This window comes from Sciurus carolinensis, chromosome 1 (assembly GCF_902686445.1).
Source record: "Sciurus carolinensis chromosome 1, mSciCar1.2, whole genome shotgun sequence".
In the NCBI taxonomy this organism is placed as follows: Eukaryota; Metazoa; Chordata; class Mammalia; order Rodentia; family Sciuridae; genus Sciurus; species Sciurus carolinensis.
Window position 1 is genome coordinate 14,920,056 of NC_062213.1, and position 15,703 is coordinate 14,935,758.

At 44.9% G+C, this 15,703-nt stretch overlaps 1 long non-coding RNA gene across 2 annotated transcripts; it reads left to right on the forward strand.

Moving 5' to 3' along the window:
* The first annotated feature begins 1,407 nt into the window (after nucleotides 1–1,407).
* Nucleotides 1,408–12,209, forward strand: LOC124993068 (uncharacterized). 2 transcript variants are annotated; one of them, XR_007110239.1, is made up of 5 exons: nucleotides 1,408–1,542; nucleotides 5,410–5,544; nucleotides 5,755–5,864; nucleotides 10,202–10,308; nucleotides 11,029–12,209. It is a non-coding gene; the product is annotated as an uncharacterized LOC124993068 (long non-coding RNA). The 2 variants fall into 2 exon arrangements; XR_007110238.1 differs by having other exon boundaries at nucleotides 10,202–12,209.
* Nucleotides 12,210–15,703: the final 3,494 nt, after the last annotated feature.

Sequence of the window (15,703 nt, forward strand, 5' to 3'; positions counted from 1 at the left end):
CTCTCTGCAGCATTTAGGAAAAAAAGGATCAATTCTTTCCCTGCTGAACTCTTAATCATAGAGTATGTGCCCCCAAATACCACAGATCTACCCACCAACATAGTTATGCTCCACTATCATACTTTTTGGATGCTGAGATATAGACGGACAAGTTCCTTTCCTTCACTATTGTCCCTTTGCAAAGTATTCTTAGCTTTTTTTTTTTTTTTTGGTACTGGAGATCGAATTTAGGGTCACTCAACCACTGAACTACATCCCCAGCCTTATTTTGTATTTTATTTAGAGACAGGGTTACACTAAGTTGCTTAGGCCCTTGCTAAATTGCTGAGGCAGGCTTTGAACCCTTGATCCTCCTGCCTCAGCCTCCCAAGCTGCTGGGATTACAGGCATGCAGACGTGTTGCGACACCGAGCCTGCCCAGCCTTCTTAGCCATTATTGACCATTAGCTTCTGCATCCTATGAGCAGGCATTGACTTACAGTAACAAGTATGTTTTGCTTTTGCTAATAAAAAGTGTTCATTCTGTGTATTTTGCAGAACTACATTGTGTCTCTTGCTGTGTGGTGGAAGAGAGCCACTTCACGTCCCTGATACCTCCACCTGCTAAATGGAACCTGGCCCAAACCTGGTATCTCAGGTAATATAAATATGGCGAGGGGGGAGGTGTTGTTCATCCCTTTTATGAGCAGTAGCCATTATCAGTTAAATGAGGATGGTGGTGAGATGGGCAGAGACCCCAACAGGATCCCATTGTATTGTACTCCAAATTCATTAAAAAGTCATGTATGGTTCATGCTGTTTATATACCAGGGCTTGGAACTGGGAAATCAAAAATAAATCAGATGCAGCCATTGCATTCCAAGTGCTCATGATCTCAAAGGGGTGGATGCCTATGGAAATAAAATAGGCGCTCCCCTGGGCAAGTAAGAGTGGAATGGAGGTGCCCACAGCTGTGGCACTTCAGGGGCGAGCAGGTAAGTCTGTCCAGGGGAGCCAAGGGTGTGCTCAAGAGGAGTGGACACAGCAGAGACCTCCCTCACCTCAGTGGCAGAGAAGCGTGTGCTAATTCTCTTGTATGTGCGGGGTCTGTGCGTGCTGTGCATGCTCACATGCATATGTGTGCAAACTGGCCCTGTGGTTCTGGACAGGACTGTAGCCAGGAGCGGCAGAGGTGAGGTTGGCTTGGGTTGAAGAGAGAGGTGGAAGGGCTCCCGAGGAGGCAGCTTGTGGACGCCCCGTTCTTCTCTGTTCACAAGCTGCAGTGCGGGCAAGCATGTAGGCAGGATTTCCAAAAGGACAAGGTGCTCACTGTCCCAGGAAACAGGAGCCTACGCCCCAGTAATCCTCCGCTTCAAGGGCTTCCAGCTCCTCCCGCTTCCCCGCTTGCACACAGTGCCGCTTGTCTGCAAGTTGATCTGGAGGGTGAAGGAAGGCCCCATGCTGCCGAGATCCTGTTATGCCTCAGCTGTTTCTCCATGTTTGTCTGCTCTCACAGATGAAGTCACGGCGATTGCAATCTGCGGCAAGATGATATTTTCTGTGGTAATTATTGTTCTTGGAAATAAGAGCGGAGCGTGAGAGAAGGGGAGGGTAGGAAGGGACCAAGGCAGCCCGTCCAGGTCACCACTGGGCTTAACCCCTGAGGCAAATGAGGCTCAGAGAGGAGACATGAGTTGGCCAAGTTCACTCCACTGGTTTGTTCTGCACAAATGTATCAAAAGAAAACTTAAGAAGCCTCACCATCTCATCATTATGCAATTAAAGAGTCCTTTTGTGAGCAGCCATCATTTCTCTTTCTCCAAACATGGAGGTCAGGGTTATTTATGATATTTATGTGCGTGTGTGTGTGTGTGTGTGTGTGTGCACAAGTGTATGGGAGTGTGCATGTGCATTTGCAAATCTACAAATGTAAAATTTTATTCAAAAGAGCGAAATACTTCTAAAGGATGAATTATAAAAGGTATAGACCCTCCACACACCCCTAAAAATGGTGTGTGCTGGAAGCTTGGTCCCAGCGTAATTATATTGAGAGGTGGTGAAAGGTTTTAAAGACCAGAGATGTTACTGGAGGTAACTAGGTCCTGAGAGCACCACTCTTACAAAGGGTTAATGTCCATCTTTCTGCAGTGGGTTAGGTCCCTTAGGACTGGCTTGGTTATCAGGAGGGTGAGTTGTTGATAGGCAAAGCCACCCTGTGGGTTTCTCCTCTTCCGTGCTTGCCACATGCCACTCTGGAATGCATTCACCATGTGATGATGCAGAGTGAGTCCCTGGCCAGATGTGGCTGCCTGGCCTCCAAAACCTTGAGACAAAATAACATTTTTTTCATGATAAAGTAGTCAGTGTCTTGGGTCCACTACTTTGCAAAGCAGATCCGAACAGAGTCCAGCAAGGTCTGGGGGGCCTAGAGACTCTCATTGCTCTTCTCCCTTGGATGGTCTCTCCACCCAAGGGAGAACCTGAGTTGGGAGGCGCTCCAGGATCACCTGTCGCAGACCATCTCCACAGAGCACTTGTGGGAACACTTCCCCCATCCAGAGAGCTGGGCTTTGTCAACAGCAGCCCATCCAACATGGAGCACATCTGTCTGGAAGAAGGTGCTCTTTGGTTTCTTCAGCGCATGCTGCCAGTGGCCCCCTGAATTCCATCGAAATCCAACTTTTTTAGGAGACAATACTGCAATACTGGATTTCTACCCCTGAAGGTGGGTGACTCTTCACAAGTGAGGCATCTTCTGAACCTGACTGACTGCCCTGGGCCTGTGTGAGTTTGGCTGCTCCTGGTGGTATAGGGAATGTGCTGCCTGTGCACATTGCATGCAGTAGACCTCCTAAGCACCTTTAGAATAAGGTATTTAAGTCTGCTCTGAGACAACCCCAATGGAAAAACAAAAAACAAAAATCAAGAAACAAAAAACAGCATACCTTTCCATTGAGATTCACTTAAAACCACAAAGGCACCGCATTGATAGGTTCAACAGGCATCTTGAAAAGAAGCCCTGGAGACAGTAGTGCAGCATGGTTAAACAATGCTGCATTCTGGTGTTCCTATAAAGAGTGCAACCTGGTGGCACAGAGAAGCAGAATTGCTGAGCCAGTGCGCCTAACTCAGAGAATGCAGTGACTACTTAGGAAATGAAGCATTGATTGTTGATTTACAAGGTGCCAGTAACTCTGCTAAACCCTTTCCATATTTTATTCCACTTAATCTACCAAGAGTCCTGATGAGGTAGTTAGTATAGGCCCACTATCCTTACCCAAAATTCTTGGGGCCAGATGAATTTTGAAATTGAGATCTATTTTTATTATTTAAGAAAGGAAATATAATGCATGTATTTCATGATGTTTAACCCCATCAGAAATCTACATAATACTATAATCAAATACCTTATTATTTTGCTATGAAAATCATGCATATGCTCACGCAGTGAGGTAAGGAAAGATTATACTAAGTCTGCATCTTGTGCCTGTTCAGGTCAGGTATAGCTGCTATGAGCTAATGAAAAATATTTCATGTTTTCAGATTTGGGGGAATTTGAGACATGTAAATAAATGACTGGTTTTCGAGCTCTATCACCATCTCCATTTTGCTAATGAAGAAATCGAGGCTTGGTCAGTAGCCTCCCTGATACACGCTGCTCAGGGGTATAGAGTTGGCGACCATCGGGCTCCTTACCACAGTGCTCCACTGCCCCAGCCAAATGCTCCTGCAGATGGCTGTGCCCACTGCCATGGGCCCGGGTTCCTTCATACTCACCACCTGCCATGGCTTCCTGTCGGGATGGCCACTCCCCTTGGCAGCCCCTCATAAACCACTTGTGCATGGCCTCTCCTGCGCCACACAACTGGAGGTGTCTCCTCCAGAAGAGTAGGAAGAGGCGGTGAGGGAGTCTAGCAGCATTGGCCACTTGCTCAATGATGTCAGAAGTCAAACCAGGTGATCATTTAGGCAGATGATGTAGCCTCTCCTCTCACAGGGCTTCTGAAAATTCCAAAGGGGAAAGAGACAAGAGCCAGCATCGGTTCCAAGTCCACGTTTGAGAAACCTCCATCCCACCTCAATTGAAATCACCATTTGTCACAATTTCCTCCAAAGAAGTCACCAATACCGTGGGAATACAGGTTCTGCACAACTTGCCTGGTGTGAATATTGTTCTGCTGCTGTCTAGCTGTGTGACAAATCACCTAACCTCTCTGTGGTTCAGTTTTTCCATCAAGCCACCGGGGATAACACCGTGACCTCACTTGGAGAGTTGGTGTGGCAACCAGGTGGTTGCACACAGGTGAGCACCTGATCCAACGGGAGGCCTCAGCCAACCTGAACCTGTTGTCGTCATTGCTGCAAACACTTTCACCATTATCCTGGATATGTCACAGCCACGTGCCCTCAGGAGGGGAAAGTGGCAGAAGCAAATTGAGGAGCCTGATCTCTCAGCCTCTGGAACTCTTCAGTGTTCGGCCGCCGCCTGTTGAACCTTCACTGGACCATGGTGACTGAAATCAATGTGCCTCTGAGGTTCTAGGGCCCCTCCCAAAACCACTCCAAGAAGCAACACTGTGTCTTTTCCCATCACAAAATTGGGGACTTGGTACCAAATAAGACAAAAATGCATGGCCTGGTCCACAGAGTCTCCATAGTAAATTCTAATGACTTACCTTGGTCCCGACACCATCATTAGCAGGCTTTACTATGAGTAAGAATTCATGTTGTGCTCTCCACAGAAACAAGGGGCTCACAGTGTTCATCTTCAAATCAACCTTGATAGAAACAACAGTGCAGATGCACAGACTTCAGAATGTCGTACGAGGTGTTTGCGGGTGGATGCCGTGGAATACACGTGTCGTGCATATGATGTACATTCTCTATCTCCACACCTGTATCTCCATCCGCATCCTGATTTATATCTACCTTTGCACAGTGGGCTCTGGAAGGGAGGAATTGCCCCTGTCCTGGGGTCAGCAATCTGTGATCTATAAGGAAAATCCAGTCTACTGTCTGTGAGCTGTGAACTGAGAGAGGGTTAATACTTTCAAGTGGTTTCACTTTAAATGACTACGTGAGTATTCTCCTGTTGCCCTCCAGTCACAGACCTGAAATATTTACCATTTGTCCCTTTAAGAAAAAGTCCATTGACCCCTGCTCTGGTAGGCCATGGGGACAGAATGTCCTTCAACACAAAGTGAGTTGGTTTTGGAGGCAGGACTGCATTTGAATCCTGACTAATGGGGTTGCAAATTATGGGGCCTTGGGAGGTTAGGAAATTTTTGAACCCAAGTTCCTCGCTCATGGAAAGGGACTGACGTTGCCTACTATGTGGGAGTAATGGCGGAAGAGATGATGTTGACCAACTCGACACTTTGCGCTCAAACTTGTTCACTGTATGTGAGTCTGATTTTTTTTTTCTCATAGAGGAGGTTTCCATGTGTTTTCTCCACTTGACTAGTAGTTCTTGCAAAGAAGGGGACTTGTCCTGCTCATTTCTATATCCATGGTGGCTGCAAAATGAAAGATGTATATGAACTACAGAGTTTCTAACGGACACAAGTGAGTTCCACTTTTTGAATCCGTGCTCCTTGCAACAGCTGTAGTGCTCCCTGGGAGCACACCCTGCATGGGGCGCAGCTCATCCTTCCCTCCTCCACACCCAAGCACGCCCCCATCTGGCCAAGCCTGGGAATGCTTCCTCAAGGGCAGCAGAAAAGGGGCCAACCTAAGGGCTAAAGAAAACAAAGGTAACTTCTCTTTTAATTGCAGGGCCAAAGTGAGACAGTGGAAGGTGGAAATAAAAACAGCATTGTTCCCAAATGCACACTGCCCTGGGGCACGGGCAAGCCCTGGGGACAAATGGTTGCAGTAGCTGGAAGGTAAGTGAGTTCTGGTTCCCCTGCCCTCCTAAAGGGACTTTTAGGGGATTCCCATGGACCAACTTTTTATTCATTCATTCATTCATTCACTCATTCATTCATTCATTTATTTTACTTCATTAGTTTTGGGGATGAGGGATGTAGGGGTAGTGAAAGCATGTGATTTTACATTCAAATACTTATGAATTTATTTCCTAAATTTGCATCTATATCCATCCTTTCCCTAACTTTAGGAAACATCAGCCCAAACTTGAGCAGCCTTTAAATTTGCTCACTTGTACCCACCTCGGGAAACCTTTCTTGGCTACTTCAGGCCTAGCCCCCCTGGTTCCCTCCTCTGAGTTCCTGAGTGGCAGTGTGACCAGTTGTGTCTGCATGATAGACCTAAGCCCAGGTTCAAACCCCTGCCTTCCACAAAATAACTATGACCTTTGGCAACACACTGGTCCTCTTTCAGTCAATGTTTCCTGATTTTGAAGGTGAATATCAATAGCACCTACCACATAGAGTTGTTTTAGATATTAGGAGATAATCTGCATGAGAAGTATCCAGCTCGCTGTTGGACAAAGATTTAAATCCTACAGAAACACTGAAGACTATTTGTTATTTTTATTTATTGCATTGATAACTTATGTAGCATTTAATAATGGATGTTCCTTATCTTGTAATTTAAATATTTAATGCACGTTTGTTCTGTCCTCCTGTTCACAGTAGGTACATATTGAATGTTCTGTTGTAGTCTCAGAATGATTAATATTTTGAGATATGATATGATTTTTCAGCAAGATATGATGCATCTGGGCAAAACTGAATAGGTGAGAGGAAGCTGTGCACTCTAAAGGGAAAGTGTTTTAAGTCCTCTTCTCTTTCCTGATCAGTGTCTCCCAAGCCACCCCTGCCCGTCTGAATAGAATCTCTCCCAACAACACTCGGCCATCTGATCTGGGGGAATTTAGATGGCAAATGGCATAAAGGCCACCCATCAACTGCATTTATTTGGAAGGTTATTCTATGAGATCATGTGGTCTCAATGTAATCACACGGGTTCTTTACAGGAAAGAGGACAGCAGGCACGTGAGTCACAACCAGGGAGGTGACGTCATAGGGAAAATTGGCTGGGCTAGTGTTGGCTTTAAAAATGGAGGAAGGGGCCGTGAGCCGAGGACAGCTGCAGCCTCCAGGAGCTGGAAGAGGCCATGAGACTGAGTCTCCCCTCCAAACCCCACGACAGTCAATTTGTGCTCTAAGCCAGTACATTGGTGGCAATGTCTTAATGGCAGCAGTGACTTGTGGAGTTTATTCAGGCAGGCCAGAGTCATGCAGCCAGGAGGAGAAGGTGGCCTGAGTGAAGCCAGGGAGGAGAGGACCAGAACATTCACCTGAGCACTGAGAGGGGTATCAGGAGGCACCAGGAATGAGCAATAGCAAGGCCAGGAGCAGGAAGATCAAGGGCAGCGTGAGAGGGGAGGAGGGGCGCATGGGATGTGGGGCCCATGCCTGCCACTGAGAAGGACCAGACAGACCGTTTGGGTGACCCCTAGAGAAGGTGCTCATGCTCCTGTGGCTCAGTCCTTGATTCCCACAGGAGGGGACAGTCAGCGTGTTGAAGGCCAGTTCCATGTACAGAGAGTTTCTGTGCCTCCCTTGCCCCTGACACAGGTCAGCCCTGAGAATCTTTCCATAGACTGCCTGTCCAGAGAGGACTATGACTGATCAGCATGGCGATTTCACATGTGAGAGGGGGACTCGGTCTACTAGTGAAGGCACGTCTTCCAGTTCATAAACTTGCTAAAACCTCATTTCCTGGAAAAAAAGTCAATGCCAGTAAAGCGTTTCCATAAAGTATTCATTAATAAGCACATAGAAACGGTTAGGTCTGCCTGTCTTCAGGGTTCGTCGTCACATAAAAACTTTCGAAAGCCCTCAATGTGCCAGAAAATGCAAATTCAAAAGGACATAGGGGACCAAAAGAGATGCAAAATGTGAATGGGGGTGAGAGTATCTGATATGAAATGTTCACAGACCACAAAGAGCAGAAAGGAGCCAAGGAGTTGTACCAGACGTTAGCCGCTGTGGGCCTTCCGTGGGGTCCCAGGCACTTACTCAGAAGACACTTTCATATGACTTCAAGCTCCTCCCACTCCCTTCTTGAAAACAAAAACACTGCAACAAAAGCTCCATCCACTGCAGAGCCAACTTTGGAAGAAGTCAGTAAGTCCTATAACCTTAGAACAAAAAGTGACCTTAGTGATACTTTGCCTCAAATCTTTGCCGCTTCCCAACGGCCAGCACCCACTGATACCCAAGGGCCCTCAGATCCCCAGAGTAGAATCCGGCCCAAGAGCCGGTTCCCACTGCATGGTGCAGCTGGATTTGAGTGCAGTGACTGCCAGCAGACTCCTGCTGTCTGTCGGTGCAAAGATCATCCTTCCTGGAGTTCCTGTGTCGGGCCAGAGTGACGCCCAAGGAAGTCACATGAGGCTCGCCTTTCAGAGGGTGTTCTTCCAGCATCAGATCAGTTGGAAATGTGTTAGACCTACTCAGCTGGCCGCAGGCTTGTAACAAGGCCCCAGGTGATTTGCGTGCACTTTGAGTCAGAGAAGCACTGACCTACGCGGTCATTCATCTGGTACAAATAGGTAACAGTTCTCCATCGGTCTTCCAGCCGAGTAGCCCAACACAGACCATTCCTAGTTTAGAGTGGCCCAGAAGGTTCCCAATGGTCTCTCATAAATCAACACTTGCAAGTGGTCTTTTAGTCCCATAGACAGAAATGTTGTGTCCTCCATGGAAGAGAAATCTCTGCTCAGGAATCGACATCCATTTTGGAGTCTAGGAAAGAAGGAGGAGGTATTTTTTTTTTTTTAATTAAAATATCAGATGACTATGAGTCTTTTGTTAACTTCTGCTTACTTTATTTTGGCTTTGGTTTCATGAAACCAGAGCCTCCTATTTACATAGGGTTTACATAAGGTTCATTGTTCTTTCCATGACACAAAGAAGCAGCCTAGAGAAGGAAAAGGGCACTGGTCCCAGAGTCTCCCATCGAGGGTTTCAATACTACTTCAACCCAAGGTTGGGCAGTTGACTTCTCTGAACCTACATTTTCTCTACTAATTCTTGGGAGTGGTGAGAGAAAATATATATGAAGCCCCCAGCACATGACAGATATTCAGCAGGGTGAGATTCACAAAGGCTGAAAGTCGAGTGGGCAATCAACACTTTGGAGGATCCAGAGTGTGGGTAGATCCTGGGCATACAACAGTCAATCAGACCAATATAGCATCTATCCCAGAAGAACTTGCCAATGGAGAAAGTTAAGACAAAATAAAGATAGCTACCAAAGACTGAGTTCTTCAAGTGTCAAGCACTGTTCTGTGGGCTGTCTGTGGGTTAACCCATGTCCTATGGATACTAGGTTCTATCACTGCTCCACTTCACAGTTGAAGAAACTGAGGCACACGGGTTGAAGTAACCTGGTCAAGAGCTACATAGATAGAAAGATAGCCTCTTTATGAACTAGGGCATGTTAGTTCTGAAATCCTCTTACTGAAGGTCTATACTATTCTGACTTATGATAAGAAGCAACTAAAGGAGCAAGACAGAGTGCTAAGAGCACCTGCCAGAGAGCCTCACCCAGGCTGAGCAGTCAGGGGGCTTCCTGGGGAGGTCAGGAGGGGAGGACATGTAAAGAAGGCAAAGAGCAGTCCTGGTAGGACAAGTACGGGTGGAGTCCTGGAGTTAATTGAAAGCTTCTTAGTTGATCTAATATTAGGTGCCAGAACAGTACTTGATCCCAGGAGAAGTTGGTAGCTCAAAAATCAAACAATCAGCAAAGAAACTTGTAAGAAGTTTGCTTGAACTCTATTTCTGTCCGACGCACGTTCTCAATTCTTACTCTTGGGCAGTGTCAATATCTATCATTTTCAGAGACAAAAGCGAAGACAGGTGACAAAGAGAAGGAGGAAGAGTTGGGGCTTTGGTTTCACACACTGTCTCCTTCTTTCTTTGTGACCGGGAGGGAACAGATTATTTAAATCCGTTTTCTGAATCCCAGTGTCTTCATCTGCAAATGAGGAATAATACTACTTCCTGTGCTTGTGGTGAGGATTAAGCAAAGCCATGCATGTAAGGCCCACGGTAATGACTCAGGGAACGTCCTGCCCTCACTTCTCAAGGTTAGGGCAGACACGGTCTCCAAATACCCAGATGCCTTCACTCTCACCCACCTTTGAAGCTGCTTGGTTCCTTCTGATGTCTTAACCAGTACCCTGATAACAAATGCTATCACAGAACCCCTATGAGACCTCTTTCTTAAGTTCTTTTCTTTGCTTAAGATCCTTCAAAGGAATCAAAACCTCCATTTGAATGAATACACCCAAATGCCTCAAACAAAAAATAAAACTGGGCAATACAATTTCAATATAAGGATGCGGATATTAAGGTGAGTGAGAATTTGACTTTTCTTTTTTTGCTAGCAATGCACACTAAAGGAATATGTATGACCCCAATTCCCACCAAATCCCAGTCAGAGAAATTCGGAGTCAAAGAGGTCAAACCTTTTCAGGGATACCTGAAGTTTTAGAACCGGAAATCAACTTCAAGAGCATGGGGTCAGCCTCCTCATTTTCCAGTGGATGTGAGTGATTTTTAAAGCTGAGGTGAAGGTCACATGGGGTTACTCATAGAATTAGGACTTGAATTGGGAACTCCTGGGGCACTTGAGGGTCAGCATGTATAGCCGCAGTAGCAGTGACCAGCTAAGGAGATTTGCTGCTCAGGAGTTTCAAGGGTAAGCGAATGCTATTGCTAACCAGCTAAATTCCCTTCCCTGGGGAGGGAAAATGGAGTTAAAACTGCCATAAACCAACAAAGTCACAATTCAGTCAATTTAAGAACATGTTCCCTCTCTTAACGGGCGTAATAATCTCAGGCTTGTCACTTCTCATTGGGCCTTTTAGCAGAAGCTAGTACAGTTTACTCAGATTTGCATGTGATTTTCATATTGGTCATGCAACTCTGAACTCATGCCAGTGAGTAATCACAGGCCCGTTCCTGTTCTGGTTCATGGTCATTAAGCAAGAATGCCAGGTGTCTTGGCCTCTGCATGCAAAGCCATCACCCAAAGAAAGTAAAGACATTCTCCACCCTGGCTTCTTTCCAGCTGGGGATCTAGGAGCTGGTGCCCTTCAAATATCTTTCAGAAAGTCACGAAAGGCTCCCAGTACAGTGTGATCCAAACAAATCACCTGTGAAGAAACTTATGGGCCAACTTATGGACACTTGGATTTGGATTGGGTATTACATGCCACTACTGAATGATTGTTAGTTTTGATGGGTATGATAATTGCATTATTTTTAAAAATGTTTGATAATTGCATTATTGTTATAAAAGAACCATGTTACTTTTAAGAGAAGTTTTCTGAAAAGTTTGGGGATAAAATGTCATGATGTCTATAAACCAAGTCAAGAAAAAGAGAGAGAGAGAGAGAGAATAAAGCAAATGTAGCACGTTTTGACTGTGGTTTAAATTAAAGTAGGTATCAATGTCCATGATGATATTCTTTACTTTTCTATGTATGAAAATTTTCACACTCAAAACTTAAAAACAGATTTTCTGTTAGAATTAGAAACAAAGCCATAGAACTTGACCTCTTGTCATCCTGTGTCACCACTCGTGTCTGCCTTCATAGATGGATGTTAGAATGGAGACAGCAAGAACACTTGCTTTATGTAGAACCTTCCAACAGGTAACTACTGAGTAATCATTTTCTCATTGCAAAGACTTCAAATCATCAGGGAAGCATAAGGAGCAACAGTGTGAGTTCCCCTCTGGGCTTGCCCTCTCCTGGGACCCCACTCCACACAAACTCCCATCCCCACTATTCCAAGTGGGCATGAGTGGGTAAAGGGACTTGTGTCCTGGATCCAAATGCAAGGCCAAAAGTCACGTAGGGAGAAAGTGTTAAGAGCAGAGCCACCAGGAAGGTGGAGGAAGGGAGGCAGAAGGCATGGAAAACGGCCTTCTGAACCTCGGGGAAACTGCATGCAGTGTCCTGTTTCTGGGAAGATTCTGGGTACTCTATGCCTTCTCTCCATAGGAGAAGGTGAACTTTCCCACATTTAGTTCAGTTGGTCCTTGAGGAGAGCCTGAAGTTTGCAAACTGTCCCTTCAACCTGATGTCCAGGTTGTTACCAGACAGTCCTCCTCAAGGCGGTGGAGTCATGAAGTCCCTTCCCTGCGAGGGACATCCTTGGAGCTGCATTCCCAGCATGGCAGAGTGCAACCCAGGTGGAGAGCACCACCTTCACCTTTCCACCCTGAGAATTCAAGGCCTCAGAGCAGAAGCCACGACAAGATGAGCTGCCTGGTGTTGTGTTTGCCGCCATCGTGTTTTGCATCCGGGTTCAGTAAAACAGGAACTTATGATAAGGGTGCCGGTGTCGTCTGCTTGCATTAAGTCATAGCCTACCAGGAACCCTGTGCTCTCTGCAGTCTTCTTTCTATGCAGTTGGAGATATATTTAGTCATCACAATAATTACCAGGAACGGCCTGTGAGCCCTATGGTCCCTGCAGGGTTTCAAGCACATTTAGTCCTCACCTCATCCCTCTGAGGTTTGTACTATTTTGGTCCCCATTTTATAAAATGTGAAGCCAGCAGGGATAAATAATTTGCCCAAGCTTACTCAGTTAGGATGGAAGAGATGGGATTTGAAGGCAGGTAGTTCGACTTCGAAGCAAGTTCTGCTTACCCCAACGATACCCCCTGTCCCATTGATTCACTTATTGCTCGCTTTTGACTTTGTTTCTCATAGAAGAGAACTATGGGCCCTCAAGCCTCATTAATGTGTTCTCAAAGACCAGTTTGACTAGTTGCATTTTCACTCTGAAATATGATTTTGACTTCTTGATATGTCAGATTATATAGATCCACATCATTGCTTTTAACCCCCGCAAAGTCCTTCATAGGACAGAGAAAAATGCACAGGACCTACCCCTGCTGATGGGCATTTGAGTGATTTCTAATATTATGTGGATAATATTATTCAACCTTAGAATTATGTTTTCAGGCATATATGTATCAGGTTAGATTCTTAGACGGAGAGTCAATGATATTCACATTAAACCTTCTGATAAATATTGAAAGGTTTTTACTTTCTGATTTATGATAGTAGCCAGAAAAACATATATAAATTATATATACTTACATGTATATATGTAAGTATATATATAAATGTGTGTATATATATATATATATATATATATTCTTTTACTTACATATGTAAGTGTATATACTTGGTGTATATATATATTTAAGCATATGTAAGTATACTTACATATATACATGTAATATATGTATACATATATGTTTTACATATATAATGTAATATATAATATATGTATACTTTTATATATGTTATAAACACACACACACACACACACACACACACACGCCTCATCAGAAGGTAAAGAAATTAGGTCAATATCGTGCCTAGACTATCAGCTCAGATGCTTTTTCAGTCCAACACACCATGTTATAATAATTGAATGCTAAAGGATGAATTTATAGACTGCCTTATAGCCTACTTTGTCAAAGGCCAGGATTGCATACTAGTGAATATGGTTGCAATTCACAGTCATAATGATGAAGCTATGATACTAGCAATCATGACAGTCACTACTTATGAAGAACGTACCAAGTTGCAAGGACAATAAGGAGATTCACAGATTTGTTTAATCCCCCTAATAATCCACAGCCCTGTGAGGGCCCAGAGTCAACTGCATTAGCCTGGGTGTTCCCTCCTCTCCCTCTGGCCACAGGTCAATCCCCACTTTCCTAGGAAGGCCCACATGACACCACCTACAATGCTCTCATCAAGTACCTCTGCATCATAATGCTTTGCAGAGTGGCAATTTTCCACTGAATAGTGTTATTTCTTGATTAACCTCTCTTTTCCTTCCCAGACTCATCAAGGGCAAAGATGGTGAGAAATGAACAAGTGAGTGAGTGAGCAAATAAATAAACCATCTGGGGCTGGGGACTATAAAGGTGGCCAAGAAGCATTAATTCTGAGCATAATTACCAGAAGTTCTGTGCAGGTAGGACCTTTGAGCTACATACCACATGATCAATACCGTACTAAAGGAGAGATGGGACAGGAAGGCCAACCTGGGCAAGGGCATAATGATCAAAGGAATCATGGTTTAAAAAGCACACAGCATATTTGTGGAGCAAGGATGAGGACCTGTGCCTCAGCTTATCTACATCCGCCAAGCCAAGAGAAAAGGATAAAATTAATAATTTATACCTTAGTGTAAGCTAGTCAATATGCATTGCTCTTAGCAGCATGTGAGTCTAACAGAGAATTAAAAGCAAAGGAATTGCTAGTACTAGGAAACTAAAGGGGACAGAGCAACTCTGAGGTTCCTTAGAATGTGGGATACACACACCTTTGTCTATCAGCAGGTTCCTTAGAATGTGGGATACACACACCTTTATCTATCAGTACACATTGTTTTGATTCTAGATCCAGAATTAAAGACCTCTGATGTTTGGGCAGTAAAAATGGTCAGTGTGTTATATCAAATACAGGATTAGACGTGGTGTTTTCACCAATCATACCATATACAGTATGATTCATGCCCTTCTGTTCCCTGAAACTCGAGTCAGGTTTTGCATTAGCAGTCATACACAGCAGTGCTCACATATAACAGCTTATACCTGGAAATAGGGCCCTGAGTCCTCAGAGTGCCTGAGCTCACTTAGGTTTCTGTTGGAGGAACTGACCTGTCCTGGTCTGGGGGAACTCTAGCCAGCTCTCAGGAATGCTCCACAGTGTATCAATGGACAATGAGTTGACTCTATTCTTTGAGGTTGCATCTGTGTGATTTCTAGAAGTTGGATGAATCATTTGTCTCAAGCAGGCAGTGGTCACTCTAATTTGGCTAGAATCCAGGTGGCCTTTCCTCAAAGCTGCAGAAGTGATGTGCACTCTAGAGAGCAACACGCAAGGGGTGTTTCCTGAAAGAAAACCTCTAGGTCACCAAAGTCTCCTCTTCTTATCCTTCTTACCCTCAAACAAGAGTCCTTCTCCCAGATCTTTAGTGCAGATTCAGGAGAGAAATGAGCAGGTCATGTTTCTTGGAGAGATAAAAAGGAGCTCTCTTTCTCAATGCTTTAACTGTATATACTCAGGAATTCTTTGCGTTGCAAACAAGAAAAGACTGACCTTACAGTGGCTTAGCCAATACTGGGTTTTTCTTCCTCATATACCAAGAGCAGCAGAGATAGTCCTAAGTCATGTGCTTGCTCAAGGACTCCCGTCAGGGACACCTACTCCTCCCATCTTTCAACTTCACTATCATTAGTAAATTGGTCTTTTGTCCTCCTTGCTGTCACCTCATGATTACAAAATGGGTTCCCTGGCTCCAAGAATCACAACTTCAAAAAGGCAGGAAGAAAGAGGGAATGAGGTATCTGTCTCTTTTGTCTAGAATGCAAAACTTTCAGTTCACCTGCCAACTTCCCCTTAACTCTCCCTGGTCTGAACTCTGTGATACCATCTCTGTTCAGGGAGGTAAGAAAATGGTCTTTGTGAAGGAGAAAAGGTGTTCATGACAGAATTCAGCCAATCAGAATCTACTGCCTGGGCCCGGCCACATTGCAAGATTGCTATTATCTGGGATGAAGATGGAGGTGGGTGTCAAGTAGGTGAGTAACGCTCTGTCCCCTTGGGGGACACCCTTCCCCTTCAATGCCTTGTTCCCAGTTTGCCCCTCTTCTTCTCTTCTTTACAGCTTGGTTTCAGTTTTCCTCAAAGATCTTCTCCTCTAAGA